We start from the raw sequence: 24698 nt of genomic DNA on the forward strand, positions 1-24698 counted from the left end.
TGGCTATTTTTTAAAGTCATTTAAACCTCTCAATTAACTTGGAGTTTGACTTGACATTGACATTTTATCACATACCATAAAACTTTTTTTGCTCAAAGTATTTTTATTGACATATTCAAATCATACATACGAGTATACAGATGGAATTACATGAACACAATACAACCTTATTTCCCCCCTTCCCCCCTTTCTGCTCAACAGAGCCCCATCCCTACAACAGTATTACTGTACCGTTAGATAATTAAATAATGATCTTATAAAGAGTTATTCTCGTACTTACAAATATAAAAGTAATTTTAGATAATAAATAATAAAAATAAATAAATTAAATAGATAAATAAAAGAAAAATAAATACAATAACAGTCAAGATAATATGGAAGTATTCAGAAAATGATAAAAGGAAATAAAAATGAAAATAAAAAATATATAAAAAAAACAAATAAACGAAAATGCAACTTGAATACATGGGCTATAAATGATATACAATATCGGATCTATTTTATAAATTTCAAATCTTAGTGTCATCTATTTTTTCTATATATGTCAAAAAAGGTTACCATATAGTATAAAACTTTTGGGCACACCCTCCTGTGGAGTAGTGTATTTTCTCTAACACTAAATGTCGTAAGAGGTCACATACCATTTAACTTTAATGCTGTTATAATGTTTCAACAGTTTCTTAGAGCAGTTAGCAAACAGCTTTAAGAAGAATATTTAAAGTCATTATGTATTCCAAATGTCTTCATTTTAAAAACCACAAACCTGACTTTAAAAATTGTCATTATGAAAAAAAAACAAAAACAAGATGAAGAAACCAAAATCAATAAAACTAAGTTAATTAAACAAGTTAATTAATTTACTATAGACTTGATTGTGACTGGTCAAAACTCCTATCATCAGCTTGTGACAGCAAAAGGGATGAAAGGAACTTCCTGCTTACATGTCATTTCAAATCAAGCAATCTACAGATGTGAGAGCAGCCTGTGGAGCAACCATCTCTAATAGCGAACAGAAGAGCATCCTGTCCTGCAATCCAGACACAGACAGCAGAGCTGGAGAGACTCTCTGAGCTGCTGCTCTCTACAGAGTCACTTTATACAAGTCAGAGTGAAAACTGAGGGACAAAAACAAGTTGTATCAGCTTAATAAAAGGAACCAAGGTCAACAAACGCTTTGACTCAGTGACTGCTGTGGAGAAATATCCGGTCAACATATGATAAGATGTATGGCCGTGGTTTAAAATGCTGGATCCTTCTTTCACTTTTTGCAGTGTTTGTGTCTGTGCTTAGCAGTCATTAATCATCATCAGTCAGCCGCTTCCATAAACGAACAGAACACAAAGAAGAAAAGATGTGGCTCAGGAGGTCAATCACTTAAAGGATCAACACTTTCCTCACTCACACACACACACTCACACAGACACACACATGCTCTCGTCACTGTGAAGTATTCTTCTGGGAAAAATCTGCTCCATGTCTGCGTTTGTGTGTGACGCGACACACCCAGTTATGAGTGTTTGCGTGTTGGCTGCCGTCTGGTTCCCTTCACGTCCTGTCATTTGCTTTTTGTCCTGCACATAAAGAAGACATCAAGTGAGCTCATGGCAGACAGATGAGTGATAGAAGAGCTCAGTGCTGATGACAGACACACACTCACAAAAAAAGAGCCAATCCTCCAAACTACAGTCAGCCACTAAACGGCCTTTTGTGCAATCTGTCTTTTTCTCCCCTCCTCTCTCCGTCTGGCTGGAGGCCTGTCTGGAGTGTCTGGCCTGGGGGGTTACTCATCACGAGTGTGGCTGCTAGCATCAGGTCGCCCCCTGATTACAGGCCTGCTGCTGGGTCGGCCGGGCCTTCCAGTCTCATATCACCAGGTGCATTTTCTCCAGCCATGCATCGCTCCATTTCCTGCAGATGCTGACTCCAAATGAGCTTGCTGTCAGATGAGGTCTCTACTTCTGTTTAAAGTTGTATTATTTGAGTGTCCTCGGGCAGAATTAGGTACCGGGTTGACATTACAATCAAGAAGCTATCTGCTTAGCCCTGGCTGTAGAAAAGTGTGAATGTGAGCCGTGCATTAAAACCTTTCTGCATGAGATGTTTTTAAAATAGAGATGTCAAATCACAAGGGCATCAGGAGTCGCTGCCTCATTAGAGGTGTTCCTTTCTCCTTTCTCTTCATCATTTATAATCTACTTTTATTTCCCCTTTAAGTGACTCTGAGGCTGTAGAAATAATCTTATTCCTCTCTCCCTGACAGGATCATATCTACTCAGGAATACATGGTGTACATGAGGCTGTGGTTCATGTTGCCATGGCTTCATCCATAACCGGAGAGATCAGAGCAAAGAGTAGATGATGTGGTATCGCTTTATATTAAGGTCCTGTAATAAGCATTAATAAGACCTTTGTAAGTACTTATAAGATGCTTATTCACATTATTTGTTTATAAGACTATATAACTGCTTAATAAGTGTTTAATAAGGTCACTGTAATAGGTACTACAAGACAACTTAATCTATAAGCTATATGGAACCTAACCCTAACCCTCTTTGTTTTTTGTCTTCTGCTTTTGTCTCTCATGAGCCCTACCCCAGCCCTTCCCCTAAACCTAAACATTCAGGGCCCCATGCCTAAACCTAACCTGTGGGGCCTAACCCTTTATAATCCTATTAGACAAGGTCAACTTGTGATGACCTTGACATGGGAGTGTATATTAAACAAGGCACCAAAGGGACTATTATTTTCAACTTTTCAACTAAATGATTCATAAATCTACAAAAACATCTTCAAATCAGCCTTTAATGTTAAAGGGGACATATCATGCTGATCCCTGATTTGATACTTACATATAATATAATAAATTTGAAAACAAGACCTTTCACCCCCTGAATTTTCAAAAAATTAGATATTGTATTTTTTCTGATATCCTAGAATGAGATTTGATGCCTCTGAAAATAGGTCATTGACATTTGGTTTCGAGATTTTGACCTTCATGACGACACAAGGATCCTTTCTTTTTATTGGAGTAATCTGATAAAGCAGCTCCTCCTCTGTGATTTCAGTTAGTCACACAACCACCACTGAGGGATACACCCACTAAGAGCTGAGTATAAACACAGCTCCCTACCAGCTCTGGCTGACTTGACTGAGTGCTGGATGCAGGGACTCTGCTCTGCTGAGCAGCTCAGCTTTACATGGTGAATTAGCAGTTAAAACACTGTAGTTTTAGCAGACGTCGTAATACTTGTGAGACTGTGATATTTGCATGCTTGTTCTGACATGCACTGTGAACCTGGACCACAATAATGCTGCGGTAATAACATAGTGAGGAACTGACAGTAGGGGCGATCTTTAGACTACACTTTCAGCATGATGGATAAAACAGACAGAGAAAAGTGAAGGAGCAGGATGGAGCCCTGTTATAGAAATAGTTTATTGGTGAAGTCTGCCTATATTTCCACATATAAACTATACATGTTACAGTACCGGTTTGACTCACCACACTGAAGCGTCCTGAGATGATCTGTGTCCAGGTGGATTTTCTTCCTCCTGAGCTGCAGAACCGTCCGGGTCTGACTCGGGGTCCAATACAAAAGAACGTATCCTACACTCTGCCATTTTATTAGTGCTATCAATGCCTTACGGTGAAGTTTTAGCAAACAGCAAACTCGCTCGGTCTGCCCCATTCAATGTGGCGATTTTGTAAATACTGCCATACTGCAAAAACCGCCCCCTGGCTCTACCCCCTCCGCCCCTCTGACAGAACTGACCAATCAGAGCACAAAGGGCTGTGACTTTGCGAGGTTACTGGAGGTCATTCTGGAAACGGAGCGTTTCAACCAGATCTTCAGAATGGCCTAAAATGAGGATTTTGAGAACACTATTGTGGGGCAATGAAGGAACTAAATGACTTGTACTGAGGAGAAATGCTTTACAGGCATCCTAGTCTGGCAAAGTGAAAAGGAGAAACAAGCATGACATGTCCCCTTTAAATTGATTAAGTCTCTCAGGTTAGCGAGCCACATATCTACAAATTTCGGTATGAAGCTATTTTGGTCACCACTCCGTTGTAAAAGAGACATTGTATCTCACTGAGGAAATTCCTGGTAAATTAAGGTCAGAAAGAAATACGTCTGTCCTTATCCTGGTTGGGTTTGGAACTGGCTCAGGATTTAGAAATAGTGCTATGAAGGTTTGAACATACTTAGATCAGAAGCTTCAGGAGTTTTTCGGATTGTGTTTGACAGTTTATCTTCACTTCAGAGAGCACAGCGATCCCGTTGGAGCGCGGTTTGTTTGCACTATTTCAGCTTCGTCCCACTTACTGTCTGGTGTGTTTTGTTTTCTGTCCCTTTGCAAAGTGAAAATATGAAAACCTCGGCCAGACTTGAAATGTGTGTCTGTCACCTGGAGCAGCGGAGGCCTGCTGGACTTGTTGACAGATTCCAGGTGCTCAGCAGTCAGGGGAGCACATCCTGCAACCTGACACAGCGGTCCACAGCGGTATGAGCGGGGTCATTCGCGGTGCTTGTCGGACGTGTCTCGGGCTCTGATCTGATTTAGCTGTGTGGTGTTTTGGAGAGCTGCAGGCCTGGCCTAGATCCGCTGGCAATCAGAGCCATGTTGGACGAGATCGCTTCTTGCAAAAATCACAGAGGCGGCTGGAGGATGGAGCCGGTCCAACGCTGTGATTAAGGAGCATATGAATAGTGATTAATACGATCATCGTCCTGATGACAGAAGTATTTTTATAATAAATAGATGTTTACAGTGCCAGCCCTCTGCCATCATATGTCCACTCATTCTGCACTCTAACGGCTGGCTTTAATTTACATATTCCTCATGCAGGATTTGTTCACAGATAACAAGGAGACGAGAGCAGCTGCCTCAGTGTGAAGCCACAGATAAGTGCGTCTGCAGGGGTTGAAACCTCAAAATAATAGCAGTGCCTCAGGATTCTGACCCGGTGCGCACCATCAGTGCACAGCGCAGTGCATTTTGTGAATTATCTTACTTATCAATCCCTGTGGAGCTCAGATGTCCAATCAGGGTTTCAGATTGAAGCGCTGCGCCCTCGGGCTGCGCTTTGACATTTAAAGGGAAGCAGGGAGGTGAGAGGCCGTCTGGCTGCTTAGCGGCTCCTGTAAATATCCACAGCCACCACACCGTAATCTGCTCTGTGCCTTTTTCACTCGGCAGTCTTTGTTTTATTAAGATGAATGATAAAGGCGCCGCGTATGCAAACTGGTATCACTGCTTAGCCCGGTCGTGGATTTGAGAAGACGTGCCTCGCAGCTGCTCGTAGCGGAAAGGTCAGCGAGGCAGCGGATAAGCAAAGCCAAGCGTGTACATTATAACAAGTACCAGTGCTTTCATTTCTCATCTGGCCTGCGCCTGTTTGTTTCACAGCTTGTTCTCTCTGACAGTCTGGAGCGAGATAGCATCATTATAACACAGCTCAGCAGCAAAGGGGGTACGGACAAGAGCGGCATATTTCTATGACTTCATCAGGCTTTCCAGGCGATGAATTCTGCAGATCTCAGGAAATTCAGCAATTAGGAGAGAGGATATCAGGCTGTACATCATGCTGCTGAGCACTTCTGGGGGATTTTCTCTGATTAAGTGGCTTCAGATGGAAACGGTCTGTGAAAGGAAGCAAGGTTTATTTACAAGCGCTCAGAGTTTTCTTCTGTGTTTGACCCTGTCATCTGTTCACAGCGACCTCCCTGAAACCACCTCACCTCACATTACTTCCAGCACACAGATGCCGGCCTGCTGTGCATTGTCACTATAATTATGATTGCCAGAAGAAGTCAACAAATGTTCCCGTTTGGCAGCCGGGGACGTTCATTACAAACAACTGGGCCCGGCTTTTCTTACGTGAGCGAGGCGAGGAGTTTAAATCAAGAGGCTCAGTTTAATGTCTGCGGTGGATTCGAGGTTTTGGCACAATCAAGCTGCAGAACACATTTAGTTTATGTTTCATGTCATCGTTCTTTGAGTCACATTGTTGCTACCCATCTGTCCTGTCGTTCATCACGACCTTCTACAACGTGACCTGGTTTCTACCAGACAGGGAGGAGATTACAGTTCACACCTGGTGTTACTGAAACACGTCTCCGCTGATTTTCTTCACTCTGCATTTATTTAACCTGAGAAGGAATGTGAAAAGGGGAAGTACTTACCTGCAGGTGGCTGTGGTGCTGACGTCGGTTTATGAAATGTGAAACATGGAACTTGAAGAATACTGGAAAAATTCAAATGTGACAATCTGACACTCAAAAAAAGAGGTCAGCCATTGACTTCTTTCTGGAATAAAACCCCCTCTCCCTGTGTGAGAGTCACGTGTTTGCTTCTATTCCAAGGTTGACTAAACAAGCTGATGCTACAGAGGTTAAGTTTTTTAAAAGTAGAAGTCGTCATATTTAGTGTATATTAGGAACCTTTACTCCAAATCCTTAGTTCACATTAATTTGTTGTGATGGTGTTTTGTAACCATGAGTGAGGAGGAAACACTGTAGATATAAGACCCTGCGGTACATTGTGATGTTGTGCAGGGGTCACAAGCTGTGCTCAATAAAAAAATCTGAAATGAAAATTCTGAAGTTGTGCTGGTTTAGAGTTAACTGTAGAAAAGAAAATAACAACTCCATCTTTGTTCAATTCATTTCAAAATTGGCCAACATAGTATAGCCCACATCTCATGCAATGACATAAAAAAAATAAAAAAAAAAAAAAAAAAATTCAAAGTAGAAAGCAATGGGTACATGGTCCCCTAAATAGGTCCAAGGCACATTGAGTACAGATGGCAGGTTGACACCTTGTGGAGCACAGACAGCTGGTCCAAGCCACGTGCAGCACAGATGACTGGTCCAAGCCACATTGAGCACAGACGGCTGGTCAGTGCCTTGTGGAGCACAGACAGCCAGTTCACGCCACGTGGAGCACAGACAGCCGGTCTGCTCCATGTGAAGATCGGATGGTGAGTCTGCACCATCCGATCCGATCTGCAGCCATCCAGAGCCACATGGAGCAAGGACGGCTAGTCCAAGCCACATGGAGCACAGTTGACCAGTCCAAGGTACACTGAGCATAGACGGCTGGTCTGCACCCTGTGGAGCACAGTTGGCAGGTCTGCACCACTTGCAGTCTTAGCCATGTTGAGCACAGACGGTTGCTTAGAGCCACATAGAGCACAGGCAGCTGCCCCAAGCCATGCAGAGCACAGAAGGCCCCTGCACAACATATCAATGAATAGCAAGGTCTCATATCAACTGTATTCCCTCCTCATCTATGGTTTACAACTTTAAACATGCGTTGGCTGTGACTCCATGTGAGCTCGTCATGTAACCCCTCCTCTCTTACATAACTCAACATAATCTGTTATCTCTGCCTAACTTGATCATTGTTTTCCATCTTTCAGCTGGAAAGTACAAATGACTTATTGGATTAAGTTAAGACATCTTTTTGCAAACATAAAATGGTAGTTAATGATTCCTAATAAGTTTATTTTGTAACAGAGTACATCATCTGACTCTTAACAGCACAACAAAATAGAAAGCACGAAGCATCCAGAGATTACACAAGAAAAACCCAGGTTGTCACATATTGAAGTGTTTTGCCACAAAAGTACCTGCTCAAAACCAGCTTCCTCACGTAACGCTCAGGATTTGTGTAAAACTGTGTGAAAACCAGGAGCTGACGACCTGAAATCCTGTCCCTGTGCTCTGGAAACACTCCTGTCTAAATATAAACCTGTCCGTTTGTGAAAGGTGCACCCCTAGACCCGTTTTAGCACCCAGTATGAGACAGGACCATCATTTCACCATTACTGCTATGTGATTATGTAAATTTTGGTTTTCGTACGATGGGCTTGAGATGGCTCTATTCTCGCTCTACATGGGGGAGAATAAATATGGCGATTGCAGACCCTGTTCTCGCTGACTTGAAGGAATCAGGGAGGGTACTAAGAGCTGCTGATGATAGGCTGCCAGCCCTGCTCCCTAATTTGGACACTGACACAGGGAAGCTGAGTGCTCCTGCAGTAAGAGGGGTTCCTGCTGGCTAAACAATTATGTAACAAAGCTGACCAATGATTTCTGCATCTGTTACACTGCTGAATGACATTTTGATATTATACTGGAGCTTGCAGCTTGCAGCAGGTTAAAATGAACTCCCTGTCAGGAGGTATTGGAGTGGCAATCATGCACAGTGTGCCTCGTGTGTGCATGTCAGTGTAGCATGAATGCAATTTCCCCCGCTGACCTTCCACTGTGATTCTGATTCCAGGCTTCGCACAGGCTCGCGGGGCTGTACTTAAGCTGTTAGGTATGGGTGATGCACTCAGAAAATCGCACTCCCAAAAAAACATTTACTTGCTTGAGTGCAGGGAGAACTCAAGGGGGGATTCTATTAAGTGAAGACACTGACATCCAATATGCCGCCTTTATGGTCAAACACGTCCCAGCGCCACAGATAAACATGGCTCCAACAGGCCTCTCTGCAATGATTGCACAACAGTACTGAGCTTAAATTTATCACAACTACAGAGCAGCACTATCCTCTAAGGGTACATCACTTCTGCTTAAACTTAAGGCTGACATCCAATCATTGGCCAGTCTTTAATGTGGTAATGACTTAATGGTTTCACACAAAGATGCAAGAGCATAGAGGAAAATTTATAGGAACAAGAATGAGTCTACAACAGATGAGGGGTCTCTAACAAACTATGTAAACAACATCACAGGCATGAGTGGCAGCTCAGCTGGCAGCCCCCACACAGGGAGTCCTGTATCAGTCAAACAAATCCTTATTATTCATCTGAAACAACTTTGTTAATGTTTGTTTCATTGTTTATTCAGAGAGGAGGAAATCTTTACAGGTTATCATATTCATTAAATGCAAAGTTATATGAAAACTTCTAGTTCAAAGTAAAAGGCTGCTCAGCTCTCAGCCCCTCCCAGCAGGGGGGAGTAGCTCATAACACTTTTTACTGTCACTGAAGATGCAATGAAAATATTCACTAGCTTCAACCTGAACAGGTGTTGTGAAAACAGGATCACTTCAGATGTTCCTTAGGAAAATGTGCTTTGATTCAGTGAACTATAAATAAATTATTTCCTATTTTACTTGAGTTACTCCACAGACTGATAGATTGACTTCTACACAGGTCAAATTTAATCAAAGTAACTGAACTTTACATGAGCAGAACGGTTTAACACTTCCTCCGCCCTGGCTTTAACATCACCTGGTGGTCATTGCAGAGCTCTAAAAAGACTATTCTGAGTGTTAACTCCTTTAGCATAAACCATTGAAAAAAAAGATAGTAATAATAAAGAGGGGGTATTCTACTTTCCTGTGTTTTAAATATGGATCTAAAGCACCAATGCTAGATGTTCAGATTTAATGTGCAGATTTCCAATCCTTTACATGTTCATATTTGGGGCAAATCCCTGAATCCATACGTAAATTTGAAACTTGATCAAAACACTCAAATCCAAAAATAGCATCAGATCTTCTCAAGACTTTATGAATTGATGAGGTCATCACATCAGGATCTCCTGGCCTGGCTTCAAACACAAAGGTCTGGCCATAACTCAGCCCCCCGACAGGCCTCCAGAGGGTAGGTCAATCAGAATGTAGGGGGTTTGTGAAGCAGGGAGCCTTAAAGAGACAGCAGCTCAAAAGAAGAGTTTCAGACAGAGGCTGAAATTAGGGTTTTCTAAAACAGAAGGGAGAGAAAAATAGGGATTTTTATGAGCTTTAAATCATGTACTGTGTACAATCATGGGTAACGCTTTACATTAAGGTCCTGTAATAGGCATTAATAAGACCTCTGTAAGTACTTACAAGATCCTTATTAACATTATTTGTTTATAAGACTATATAACTGCTTAATAAGTGTTTAATAAGGTCATTGTTATAGTTACGACAAGACAACTTAATCTATAAGCTATATGGAACCTAACCCTAACTCAAACCCTCTTTGTTTTTTGTCTTCTGCTTTTGTCTCTCATGAGCCCTACCCCAGCTCTTCCCCTAAACCTAACCATTCAGGGCCCCATGCCTAAACCTAACCTGTGGGGCCTAACCCTTATAATGACCTTATTAAACACTTATTAAGCAGTTATATAGTCTTATAAACAAATAAAAATTCCAATAAGCATCTTATAAGTACTTACAAAGGTCTTATTAATGCTTATTACAGGACCTTAATATAAAGAGATACCCAATCATGTACTACAGAGGTATAAGAGAGATGGTATAAAGCCTCAAAAACCGCACAGTACCCCCCTCTTTAAACTAGCGGTGGCTTTAGCTTAGCACACAGCCCTGAGAAGAGAATATCTTTTACTACAAAGATGCTTTTTAACAATTTCTTCCTCACTGTAAGTATAAAAACTATTAAAGGAAAATGTGTGAAGGACCAACATGTTGACTGGTTTCATTAAAAAATCAAACTAAAGCTAACTCCAGCCTCAAACTCTCTGTATATCTTGTAACACTGACAGGTGTTTATGGATGGATAAAGCAGTCTTGGTTGGTCACTGCCTGAGATAAGAGAAGAAGCTCAGAGACGAAGAGAGTCAGGTCTGATTCCTCTCTGTTGATCCGCTGAGTGATCTCGGGGTTCTTGAACTGGGAAATAATGAGGTGAGGTTTGATGGCTGTGTTGAGCTGTCAGTGGTGAAAGCACCAGATATGTATTAATAATCATCCCATCACCTCTGGAGCTGTCAGGCCTATAGAACATGAAAGACCCAGCCCAGGTCTCCTTCAAATCAGGCCCAGCTAATTGCTTTCAAACGGAGCCGCCTTTGACCTCCCCGCATGGTCACTAAAGGTGTCCCTGCCTCGAACCGGCATTGTTATGCAGCCAGCACTCCGTCCTCTGCCGGGCTCTTTAAAACTCTATTTTCAAACACTCCTGGTTCAAGGGTATTTCATGCACCTGCACCTGAAGTGTTCACGGTGAATAGGAATCATCAGGCTATCAGGATGTTCCGGAGAGGATACCCACAGCTTTTGATGGGAGGATATGTTTTTTGGCAGCTTGGCTGAAGCAATCTGCCTGAGCTGTTTGAAAACTTTTGCTTCATATTAGCTCCTTAGAACAGGCACTGGGTTTAAAGCCCTGTTTTGCCCTGCTATGTTACTATTTCTTTAACAGGCTCTCTGCTAATAATTCTGGTCTTGGAGCCTGAGCTGAGATAATCCTGAAGATGTCTCCAGGGGTTGTTTTCTCAGACTTGATGAAGCTGCTTTAGAGCAGCTGGAGACTAGTTATCTGACTTGCTTTTGAAGAAATTGTTGGTTTCCTTGTCTGAGCTGGCAGTCTGGTTAAATGAAAACCACTTTGGCTCAGAATAAAATTGTCACTCATGCTTTGAAACATTTCTTGCATGAGTTGAAAAATGTGCGCGGGTCGTTGATTCAGAGGCGAACGTATCGGTGCATTCAGCCTCTCTCTGACCTCCACACCCTCACTCTCCGGCATCCTGTTTCACCGTCAAGCTGCTGCCTGCTTCTATCAGCTCATCCTCGTGTTAACCACCGCTGTGGGGGCCGTTTGTCTCTTCCCATCTAAACCATGCATTTACATTTGTAGACAGAGCTATCGTTTTTCCAAATTCCATGCAACTGCAGCTGTTTTTTTACAGCATGTGCTTGTTTGTGTGTGGGTGTTTGCTTGCCTGTGTGAACCCGTCAGAAAGTGTGCGTGGGCGGATGTTATCTCCCCCAGCTCCTCTCCACCTGTCTGTGAAACTGGTTAGGCTGAAATAAGCTCGCAGCCAAACTCTGAAGGCCATTCATCCGCAAACGTACCTTGAGCAGTCTTGAATTAAAAGCAGAATTCTTCTTTAGTGACTGAGTGAAGTCTGAACACACTCGTCGAGTCACAGAGTGAAGGACGGAGGACATGAATGGACGCGGGCTCTGATGGATGTATGGGGAACTGACAGAATTTGCGTGACTCGTTTCCTGCTCTCTGGCTACAGAGCCATCGTCTTGCCGACGGGGTTTAGAATCTGTGTGACGCCTCACAAGCCGCCATGTACCATGTCACCTTCACTCAGAACAAAACACTGAAAAACTGAGCTGGGTTTAGTAATACCACTCTTGTAGGGGGTTAAAAATGAACATGGACGACGTCCAACAGCAGAGTGCTTGAAGGAATTTCAAGGCTTAACCAAAAATGGAAATAAGGACGGTCTCCTTTCAGGAATCCATCGGCCAATTCAGATTTAGTGTCTAAACATTCAGTCTTTTGCTTCATTTGGAGCCAAAGTGTCTCAGGTTTTTATTTGTTATTCATTTGTTGTTTTTCAAGACAAAAAAATGAAACAAAACAACAGCAACAAAAAGAAAATGGATCAAGTTGGCAATAGTCTAGCAGCCACCATCTTCTGCCTGTAGAAATGTTTCTTTTGAATAACCTGATAATTGTTTCTGGGAGGAAAAACTCAAAGTAGTGAAGTTTCTCTTTGGGCCAGGCCGATTAATCAGCTGATTGTAACCATCTTTAAAATAATCGTCAGAGTTTTGCGAGATTAAACACAGATAAAGGCTTACTTTCTCATGAAACAGTGAAAGCTGCTAAGTGTCGGAGTCCTGCAGAATGATGTCCTTATGCCGTTTGTCCACTAGATGGAGCTCTGACTCTGTTCAATCCTCAGTCCTGTTCGTGAAATTAATTATGACTCAACATGTCTCCAGTTTCAGTTTAACTCCTATTCCCGCATGCTTGCGTTGGTCATACTTTTCATTTACCGTGCATTGCTAAAGTTGTGCTAACCTAGCTTAAGTTACTCTGTAAAACTGAATACACAAAGAAATGCACATTCATCTCTCAGAAGAGATTCCTATTCAATACATTCAGCATGGTATACATCTCCAAATGTAGCAAAATCATGATAGAGAACCTAGTGCTAGCTTGATGCTAACTTATGTGGGAAATTGCATTGAAATGCTAGCATACATCAATATAACTGGTTTAAAGCAGAATTTTAACTTTCATTAGGGAAACATATCACAATTACTTTCTGTAAATAATACTGAAAACTCTAAAAGTCAAAATACTAACAGGTATTTTTTTTTTTAACTACAGCAAGCTCAAGGCTCCAAACAATTCAAAGCATTGCTCTGAATTGTTTAGTTAAATACTTTGTTTATTTATTTATCTATTGCATGATTTTGTGCGTGAAAATACCTCTGTGGTAAAGTTAAATAACTACTAATGGACAAAGTTAAAAACAGTTAAATGTTGAGATTCATATCTTTGTTTTAAGTAGAGGTGTCCCAGTCCGATATTGATATCGGATATCGTTCTGATATCAGCAAAAAAACAAGTATCGGATTATATCGGAATGCATCGAAAATCTCTGATATAAGCACTCCGATAGCAGTCCATTCCAGACTCCGCTCCTGCTGTTTTTATTTGATTTATTTAGGTTATTTTATGGGTCTTCTAATTTAATCTTTATTTTATTCAATCACTAGTATATTCTTATGTTTAATGTTAAAATTTCTGTTACCCATTGGTTAATAATAACTGGGTCAGTTTTTCCTCATACCTACTGTTACTGACCACTGTTCTTTGTTTGAATAATATCACTTAATCAAGCCTTTTCTAACATGACAAACATACTACAAAATAAGTAATAAAAGTATGCATGTTTAGTGTTGATATCGTATCGGATTAATATCGGTATCAGCCAATACTCAATGCTGCAGTATCGGTATCGTATCAGAAGTGAAAATGTGATATCAGGACATCCCTAGTTTTAAGCACTAAGAGACCAAGAAAAGGTTGTTTTATTCATGATATATTCTAACAAAATTAATCGGCCCATCAATCAGTTATCTTATTTTTTTCTGCTCAGTATCACAATCTGCATCCATAAAAAATCCAAATTGGTCAGGCCCTGGTCTCTCTACAAAACCACTGTAAGGGAGAACTCTATTAGCATCCTTTACTCCCAAAATGCCCACATTTCTCACCAGCCCCTCTCTGCTCTGTCATGGCAGTCACAACATCAAGCAGCCGTAATCTAGATTATGTCATATCTTGTTAGAATCAACCCAAACAGGGACCAGGGTGTCGCCTGGCTTTTGTTTCACACGCTGCTGGAGATGAAGTGTTGAATCTGAGCTCCGGTCTAACAGGCAGACTCAGATGAACTCTAAATACTCTGCTCTGCAGCGGGGAAAGAAGGGCTGAATGCGTGAAAAGCATCCATCTCTGTTATTGTGTTGAATACTTGATATGAAGGAGAGGGGAGCCAGCTGGCAGAGCAGGCTCCTAAAGTATGTTAACATGGATTTCCAAAAGAATCTCAACAGCCACACGATGATGAATTCACTTTTATCGGCCTTGTGAATGAATCGAGTTCAGATTATCACAGAAAATAACTATGACACACACACACAGCCTGAAAGTCTCTGCTTAAAAAGTGAAAACTCTCCCACAAACCATGTTGTTCTTCTTTTATTGAACACATCCTGATGCCACTCTTGGTGGGATTTAAACGTGGTATAAAAACTCATCATGCCCATACTGGCAACAATCCCTCCCTGCTTTTTGTGTAATCCTGTTTAAATCAACCTAAAGTATGAGAACCTAAATAGCTTTTCACAACTTACATAAGCTTCTGGTTTGACAAGATGAATCAGCTGAAAAGCCTCTAAAAGGACATCCCAGTGAGCAAAACAAGTCATGTGACATTTTTTATTCTATTTTGGATCAAATGGCTTAAAGAATTGTGCACTTTTGTCAAAGTAAACAATTGTAAATCAAACTTGTTCCCAGTCAGGGTTAGACTCCACCAGGGCTGCCCTTGGCCACGGTTCTGGACAGGATTTCTAGGCATGGCCAAGTGGTGGAGGGGGTCAGGTCTGGGGGTCTCAGGATCCCATCTCTGCTTTTTGGAGACAATGTGTTTCCATTGGCCTCGCCAAACACTGACCTGTAGCTTGTACTGGGGCGGTTTGCAGCACCACTAAGTCTAAAGCCATGGAGTGGACTGCCCACCCCAGGTCTGGGGGAGTCTTTGCCCCAAGTGAAGGAGTTTAAGTATCTCGGGGTCTTGCTCAGGAGTGAGATATTGACAGACAGAATGTGGTGATGTCAGCAGTGATGCAGATGCTATACCAGTTCATCGTAATGAAGAGAGAGCTGAGCCAGAAGGCGAGGCTCTCAATTTACTGGTCAATCTACGCTCCTCCCCTCACCTATGGCCCCGAGCTGTGGGTAGTGACCAAAAGAACAAGATTGCGGATACAAGCGGCTGAAATAGGCTTTCTCTGCAGGGTGTCTGGGCTCAGCTTTAGAGAAGGTGTTCATAGCTCAGACATCCAAGAGTAGAGCCGCTGCTCCTCCACATTGAGATGAGGTGGTTTGGGCATATGGTGAGGATGCCTCCTTGACGCCTCCCTGGGGAGGTGTTTCAGGCATGCCCTGCTGGGATAGGACCCAGGGGCAGACCCATGACACGATGGACAGATTATATCTCTTGGCTGGGTATGCCTCAGTATCCCCTCAGAGGAGCTGGCTCAAATGGACAGGACAGGGGGCGCTGGTCTTTGCTGATGGCATTGCTTGACTTGGGTAGATGGATGTTAATGTAGCCCCATCAGCCTGTTAATAGTTTCAGTTACTAATCAAAGAATTGAAATAGATTTTGACAGATGTTACATTTGGTATTCAAAAACTGCTTATAAAACTTTATGATCTTAACGTTGAGATGTGTTATTAATTGGCAGCAGCTACACGCTGAGGTCCAGGGATCCCTGGATAATGCAACAACTGCTCTGAGTTTGAGTTCCAATCTAGTTGTTTCCTCTCTCTTATTGTATAAGTGTGCTGACATGACCCAAAAAAATAAAAAAATAAAAAATTAATTTAAAAAAATCATAATAATCTGATGATATGTGAAAAAGAGGAGACTAAATAATGAGGAAATGGGGACGGAACTAGATAAGCTCTGCTTCTCCCGTCTTCCCTTTCGGACATGTACAATGTGATCATCAATTGACAATGTGTGATATTGTATAAGTGTGCTGACATGACCGAAATAAAAAATCAATAATCAAAAAAAAACAAAACAACAACAGCAACAGCAACAACAAAACTCTCTATATGCATGAACGTATTGGTCCGAAAGACTCAAATGCCGATGACCGATGCTAACATGCTAAAGTAAGTATCTTAGACCTTGGCCACAGGTCTGTAGTGATTCACAAGTTACTGAGAGATGGAGGATTGATTTCTGGTCATTTTTGATTATTTCTTGCCTGGTGGGTGAGGCCTTTGAAAATACTTCAAGAACCATCGCAAAAACCGATAATCACTCTGTGGATATATCTGGACAGGATCCAGCCTCTTATGAAAAAAGCTCTAGTTAAAAGAGAAAGAAGCTCCAACGGATTCAGAAGTCTTGGCTGTTTAATTATGTTTCATTTCCTCTTAGAAGTGAAAAGAAGATGTGCTTTATGTTTGTTCCTAAGCCCATATCGAGCCTCGAGGGTCTCTCATTTTTGATTATATTCTGAAGGAGTTATTATAATCTCCTGTTCAAATTAAAAACCTGTTACAACCGTTAAAACAGCCTTAAATGGCAGCAATCTTCAACGACCACAGTACCCTAGGCCTAAAGAAACTGGGGCACATCTTGGAAAACAGCAACAAATTAATATATGAGTTTATATCATTGGTACGGTCTATGAGCCGAGCATGGAGGCAGAGAGAGACGCTTATGTAATGAACTACCTCCGCTCTGCTCCTCCGCCTCGCAGTGGAAATGAGCCGCTGAGTGAAAGAGGAGGATATTAAAACACAGCGTCTAATGTATTCATAAGGTATTCAAATGCAGAGCACGGCAGCGACTTGCTTCTGGATCAGTTGGCTTTACAGGAGAAGGTGTTCAGGGTCACTAACACATTTTCTAATATTGCAAAATGAATGCACAAATGCCTTCCCCAACAGTCTCTCTAAGAGCGGCAGGACAATTAGACAATTTTCTGCCGTGCTGAGCCCACAGGTCTGTTAGAGGCTGAGAGAGGCCGACCGCTGCTGGTCTGCATGATATCAGGATGGTCATTAATGTCTGTCACACACAGCTCCTGGAGCAGAGGAGGGGGAGACAGAGGAGCCGCTTCCTCTCTGACCTAACGCTGATTTTCATTCACATCTCAGAGAAAGTGAGACTGACACTTTCTGAAACTCCACTTCCTGGAACCATCGCTTCATAGCCTAACACCATGACTGTTAATACTGATCTCATGATCCCTGTAGAAATACAGGGCCCCCCAGCTCTCTGATACCTCAGTAGGGGGTGGAGGGCGTTGAGGATGTAGGCGGGGCCTCGGTGGACCAGGCTGAGTCATTGTTGCTAGAGCCGTGGGGTCAATGTGGGGATAAACGGGGTAGATCTGATGCCTGAGTTTACGTCAGGCTCCGGGGGAGGAGAGGCTGTGTGGGAAAACAACTCATCACGCTGAGACTGTCTCTGGTTCTGTTTTTAAAGCACATATTTCTGACAGTGTGAGTCTCAGAGCGTGTAACTTTTGATGCATCATCATGTAAACATCTATACTGGGACAAAAACACACATACTTAACCAAACTAAACTCATTTTGATAAGTCATTTTGTGGTTTCCAACCACTAAAAAAAAATACTGCATTGCAGGTTTTCTTTCATATCCTATCTAATCCTGTTGTTTGGTATGGTATAGAATGGTATCATAGGGTATATAACACCATATCACAGTACATAGCACTGCATAGCTACATACAACCATAGACTGTATCGTTAATGGACGTAGGCTCCTCGACAACAACCGTCTGTTTCTGAAATGGATTTTTGAAGCAGATCGGCTATAGCTGTCATATGACCTGAGCTGTGCCTCTGATTGGGCGTGCTCACAATCTTAATATCCTCTGAACTGCTGAGTTAGGGAAAAAAAAAATTCACCCCCTGTACAGTGTGTGCCCAGAGTGAAATTAGCGATTCAGGCCGGAGACATTTTTTGAACCAGGCTGTAAATAGGTTTAGTTTTGCTTTAAATACAGCTTTTTTCTGACTTGGTGTGCATGGGACTTCCTGTACTGCCAGTGCCAGCCTCAAGTGGACACTTGAGAAACAGCAGGTTTTAGCACTTCCGCATTGTCCCATTAATCTTGGACCGAAGGTTGCCACTAACATATAACACTGCATCACGCCACCTCACATCACAGCAAGGGTTGCACCAAAAGTTCAGCCACTGATAATTCAGCTGAAAATGGACCAGAAGTGCTTTTTCAGTTTTCGCCCAAAAGACTTTTGTCACCAAAAAACAACACTGCTGAAACAGAATGTTGTGATGATGCAAGCAAGAGCCCCAGCCAGCATGTTCTAGTTTGAATAAAGGCCAACATGCCTGCAGTGTGGATGCATTTCAATATCAAAAAGAAGAGCGCACAAGAAAATGAAAGGCAGTGATAGTTGCAGAAAACCATCCTGGACACAGAGAAGTCAACAGCAAAGGAGAAAGAGAGCAGAGCCCAGGAAAAAAAGGAAGCAGATGACCATATTAGCTGACCGTTAAGCTAGCGCTAATTAGCCCACTCACCTCAAGATGCTTCTTTAGATTTGACGTGGAGTCCTTTGATGCTGAAAGCAGCTTCGTTGATGGTAAGCAAAGCTTGCATTGCACTGTGATGTTGCGACCTTCTTTCCCAGGTTTGTGAGTAAAATGTTCTCTAAATTTCCATGCCAAAAATGCGTTTTTGCCCTCTCCCTCGATGTTCGTCTCATCCTCTGCCATAGTTTTCATTTGGTTGTATGTGGAACGTGCATGCGCATTGACTTGTAGCGCACCTAATGCCACCAGCATCCGCCCAGTGAAACCTGCGTGTGGTGTGGTAAAAAGTGATCCCTACAAGTAATCGTTATTTAGAGAAAGTAACTGTATTCAAAATACACCAATTTCAATTGTATTTATAACGGAATACAGTTAATCTTCTTTTGTATTTTAAATACGTAACACTGATACATGTAATCTGTTACTCCCCAACTCTGTAAACAGTCACATAAACACGTGAGCGCACACACACACACAGATGAGCACACTCTTTAAAGCAGACAGAGAGTCGGGAAAAATAATGTCACAACCATCACAAGAAATGCAAGAAAGTGCTCCCTGGGATGAAATCATAGGCTATAGTTTTTCAGTGCACAGATACAGATCTCTGTGAAGACTGTGTTATTCTTTGAAGTAATAATATTGATTCATGCAAGTGCTACGATTTTAGCGAGGTTAGTACACAGTCAGAGCCACAAATGCAATGGTACCAATAATTTATACAACCTTATTTTGTTCAGTGTTTCAGTTTTTAGTTTTCAGCCTTGGTTTCTTCATTGTTGGTTTTTGGTTTCAGCCCCCAAAATGTATTTTGGTGCATCCTTAGTTACAACGTACCACATCCTTACAATGCACCCTCATCGCATCATCATACATCACATTGCATCATCTTGTATTGTAATGGATCTTAAGTGGTTTAGTATGACTTAGTTGAACAGTAAAATTATTCTCAGAGTGTTTTCTCCTAAATTTGTGCATCTTCCTACCTGGTGCTCCTTTTCCTCCCTCAGATTACTGCTGGCTTGCTGCAGTGCATGTGTCCTTCAGCAGCTTCCATTCATTCAATCAAATCATGGATGGCATTTCAAAATTGTATGCAGAAAAAATGCATCAATACATGACTGGAATACCTTTGTGTTATGACTTTTAATTGAGCAGTTACACCTTTCAGGACTTTGTGCAGTGGATGTTTCATGAGGTGCTTTTTAAAAACCCCTGTGAAGGTCAAACCACCAAACCCTGAATGTGCAGTTCATCCTGGAAGAGCTATTCACTGAGTTTGTGTTGCCATGTGTTCACTGAATAGGGTTATTGAACAAGTGATGATGCTTTAAGACGAAATGAGTTTGCAGGGTGCTGTGAGTGATGGTTAAAGCCTGCAACATCAGGGTGAATCAGCGCGTTTGTTTCTGTGCCTCCCTCTTAAAAACACCTTCAAGGTGTTTTTATTTCTCTTATTGACTTTTGTTTTCAAAAGAGAAGCAAAAAAACAGTAAATATCTCAGAGACTCGTCACGTAGGCAACAAAGAAAACCTTCAGTAATTTTACCTGAAAGAAACACGACTTTGATCAGGCGTGTTATGCAGCTTTACCCACAAGCATCTTAAACTTTGTTCACGCAGATTTTGGTTCCCATGGTTCCTATTGTTGTTAGAAGTGACACAGAATGAAGTCCCTGAATGTTAAAGACAGGAAAGATGGCCAAAATGGAACTTATGCAGACATTTCACCCAAGTCCAAGAGTTTGTTACAAGCTTAAAAAATGTACCAAGAAGGAAGGTTTGTCTTTAAACATGCAGGCATCTGCAGGGGCTGACAGAAAATGTCAGATTAAAGCAGTAAACACAGACATGAGGATCATTTAGAGCCCATAAACCCGGGGCAGATTTAGACTGGAGGAGAGAAAGGTCCATATTTCAAGGACGCTGTCTGGATGTGGGCCGAGAAAGCAGCCAAATTGGATGAAGTTAAGCTGCACTAACTGTTTGTTGTGACTCTGGAGAGAAAACTCAATCGTCCCTTTGACCGGCCGACTGCGCCGAGAAAGGAAACATTGTTCCTGTGTTTTGGGTGGATTATGAGCGGACATGTCACAACAGCGGGTTTTTGACAAGGTCTTGGGTGTCTGCTGTCGTGAGCATTACTGTCAGGAATGCCGATGAGGCCTAATGAGGTTTTAATCCAGTTGGAGTCATTAGTGGCAGGTCATCTTAAAACAATCTCGGGTCAGGCTGCATTAGAGGCTACAGAGGTCCGCTCCCACCGGGTCACTGAGCATGACACAGACACTTCAGCACCTCAGCAGCTTCTGCAGGCCCAGGGAACAGGGGCCTGTCTAGGGCTGCAGCTATCCAATATTTTAGTATTCGAGTATTCTACTAAAAATCCCATCGATTAATCGAGTAATCGGATAAAATACATTTTTGTTTCGTTTGTTGCTAGTTGCTACTTTGTATAAGAGGTAGCTTGAGGGGTCTGAAAACTCTCTTAATATGGCCTCAGCTCTATTTGAAATTCCACTCTTTGATCTTTTTTTAAGATTAAATGATTCCTCGAGGCGGAGAAAATTACTCAAGTATTTTTTGTCATCGAGTACCTCGAATCATTCGAGGAATCGTTTCAGCTCTAGGCCTGTCTCTCGCTGGTTGGCTTTCGTCACCTGTAAATGGAAAATTCCCGCATGATTTGCAGTTTCTGGAACTTAGCGCATCATCAAAATAAGACCATCAACCCAATTTGTATCATTGTGCAGCCAGTGAAGAGTTCACATCTTCCTCCCCCTCATTCACAGGCTCTGCTGTGGCTTGTAAAGCACCTCTCTGATCCGTGAAAGGCCCAGGAAACAGAAATCAAAGCTCGCCTTCTGACGAGAGGCTTTTACTTTTAGAGGGAGAGAGTTCATGATGTCCCCAGGACGCCTTTTCAAACTTACTAAGACGTGTTAATTAATAAGTTTTGCCCCCAGAGCAACATGATTCATCAGGATTTCACACTATGTTTACAAAAAAGATTTCTGAGGCTGTTTGGAGTGCAGATTTGCAGTAAGCGTATATTTTGAAAGCATCATCTCCTCAGGGAACCAAAGAGATTGCCCTTTTGTTGTCTCACCAGGGTTTTGAGAAAGTGCTGTAAATATGACGGTGATTATAATCAAGATGATTATGAAAGAGATGTAAAGGTAATGGAGGTTGATAAGGAAAAAGAGGGCACAGCTGCAAGAGAAGAAGAAGTAACATCATCCTGTCAATAACCGTGTCCTAAAATCAAACTTAGTGTTTTGATTTTAAAAAAAAAGATGAATACTCTAAAAGAAAAAGCAGAATCCCTGAAGGGGCAGGATTTAGCATTATTCACCTCCAAAACATCTCTAACATAGTCGATCTGATCTCCCAAAGAGCCAGCTCCTCTTGCAGGAGATAGTTTGAGCCCATCAGGTGGGCAGACACAGGCCTCTAAATAAATGATAATGTTGCTTCGTAGCTGGATGATGCTTCTGCTCACAAACAGATTCTCCATATGAGATGGGAACATCAGTGTTGGCAGCTGTTTACAGCCACAAGAGCCTGTTGATGCTGCTTTAACAGTGCTCAAAGTCAGCCCTGTAGAAGAGTCATGTTTTGTTTTCATGTCACTGTAAGTGTGGATGTAGTTGCAGCAGTAGTTTGGCTTGTGGCACTAACAGTATTAGGGAGTCCATGTTTATACAACTTTTTAAAACTGGAAGTGCTCACTGATAGTAGTGATAGCAGTAGCTGCTTTTCCCTGCCCTGTCTTGGTATCGTAATGTGTTTGTGCCAGAAGTTTGTCAGGATGTCAAGAGTTCCTCTAGTAACTTTATGCATGCTTTAACACTGAGGTCTGAAGACCAGCCGGGGTTAAGTGATTTGGTCTGATGCATGAAGCTATGTTTTTTTTGCTGTCTAGTTTGTCAATTCCGGAGATTCAAGTCAAGCTGCTGTTGATGTTCCACGCTCTTCACACTGTTTTTAAAGGGGCAGTAAGGAGTTTCTAAGGCTGTATTCAGACCACTAAAGTCCTTTGGTCCACTTGTTTGGTCCAGACCAAAAGCGGACTTTATTTTTTTCATTTGGTGCAGTTCGTATTCAGAATGTACTTTTTGCAAGTGGACTATATTCTGTAAACACATCCACGTGTGAGACGATCAGTGCTCCCATTGGACAGCACTGACAAAGGGCGGCACACAGAATACAGACCCAGAAATGGAGGTAAACATGTGTTTGTGCTCTTATTAGAGCTGCTAAATCATTTTCAGTTTCAAGAGCAGCTCCTTCAAAGCAGGCTTAACAACACCGTTTACAATTTAGGAACAGTGAAGACAAATGCACGCAGCAAGGAGACGCTATGCTCTGCGTGTCCTGACCCACAACATGCTAGCAACAGTGGGCTAAACTGAAGACGGAGGATCAGGTATGAACCAAAGACGGTTAGGTTACGGTGGCTTTATAGGCCCAAAAGGCGCATGTATCCTGTAGTTAGTTCAGATGGACCTTGGTTTGTATTCAGACCTGCACCGGAGAACCACAAACTGCACCAGAATTCGTTTGTGTCTATTCACACCTGCATGAAAAGTCTGCAGCAGCGTGGGAAACGAACCCTGGTCCGTTTAAAGTGGACCAAGCAGTCTAGGTCTGAATACGCTTTATGTGATCTTGAGAAAGTCTCCATTCTAGATCTATGCTCAATTGTAATCCTAACTTTAAAATGAAATTATCAGCACCAATGTATTATTTTGAAATGCTACTTTGTAGCTTCCTGATTGAATCGAGCAGGACTGGACTGATTTATGGCACATATAGTCTCAATGACAACACCACTCCAGGTGACAAAGTTTCGCAGAGAGAAGAGAGATCTGTGTTTTTCTCAGCTGAAAACAATTTCTGTGATTAATTTTGTAGTGATGGTGGACACTTGAGCCTAACTGTCAGACAGAAAAAGGACAGACGAGCAGAAGAAAGAGAAACAGGAGAGAGATAGAGCACAAGCTAAAGGCTAAAAGAGCCAAACTGTATGTGCTAACGTTCATTCCAACCCACAGTCAGCAGTTATTCTGCAGTGGTCTGTTCAAACTTGTCCCAGTTAGAGACCGGTACCTTTCATATTTGAAACAATACCTGGCAATCAGTACTGGTACTCAAAGGTACCAATTTTCAGTACTTTTTTGTGTTTAAGTGGTAAAAAATATCAATTTGTTTAATAATGAAATATATATATTTTTCATTTTAACATATTTATTCTTCAATATATATTCTTGCAATGCTGTGTTTATGTCCAGAATGGAAAGTTGCCTTCTCTTTCACTCCCTCACAGTTACAAGGATGCATTTAGGTACCTAAACATGGTACCATTGGATTTTACATGAATTGGTACCTGGTACTTTTGACAGATTTTATAGGTCGGTACGTATGAAATTACCTAATTTGGAACCCATTCCTAGTCCCAGTTTTAGACTTTAAAGAAACAGTCAGATCCATAAAACAATCAAGTGTTGTTATCTTTGCTAGGCGACACCAGAATGATGAAGTGGTAGAAAGCTTCATCAATGTTTTGATCATTTAAGGAACAGAACAGAAGTCAAACAATGTTACAAAGCCAGTGGTGCTCAACTTGTCGTGTTTTTGGACCCAAGGTTGAGGAACTTCTCAAGCTGATTTTATGAAGATGAATATCTGGTACAGAGAATCACAGTACTCCAGTTTATCCACTTCACTTTGGGACTTCTTCTAAGCTGTGAAATGATGGATATTGACCAGCATCACAGGGCGTTAGGCAGCACTCAGCTGCATGAAAAATCCCCTCCACAATAAAAGCGCAGAATTATTTGTTGCATTTTCATGCCCAGGCCAAGGCCCGGGACCCACTGAAAATGGGCCATGGCCACATGTCTCAAAGTGTGACTGTAGCTCTGGCCTAAGGCAAAATAACACTCTAAAGCTCTACTACCTGGATGTAAACAGTCACAGAGGACTGAAAGGTTGTAGTGTAGTGTGGTTGAAGATAATGTGTCTGATTAAAGTGACATATGAATACTCAGCCAGAGACATGGGGGCGTGCT

At 42.0% G+C, this 24698-nt stretch overlaps 1 protein-coding gene across 7 annotated transcripts in view; it reads left to right on the forward strand.

The window, feature by feature from the left end:
- Positions 1 to 24698, forward strand: part of epha7 (eph receptor A7) — a 152094-nt gene that overhangs the window by 89644 nt on the left and 37752 nt on the right. The window lies entirely within an intron of this gene.

Source organism: Halichoeres trimaculatus, unplaced genomic scaffold, assembly GCF_033239565.1.
Source record: "Halichoeres trimaculatus isolate MK-OKI-2021-1 unplaced genomic scaffold, fHalTri1.1 fHalTri1_scaffold_13, whole genome shotgun sequence".
In the NCBI taxonomy this organism is placed as follows: Eukaryota; Metazoa; Chordata; class Actinopteri; order Labriformes; family Labridae; genus Halichoeres; species Halichoeres trimaculatus.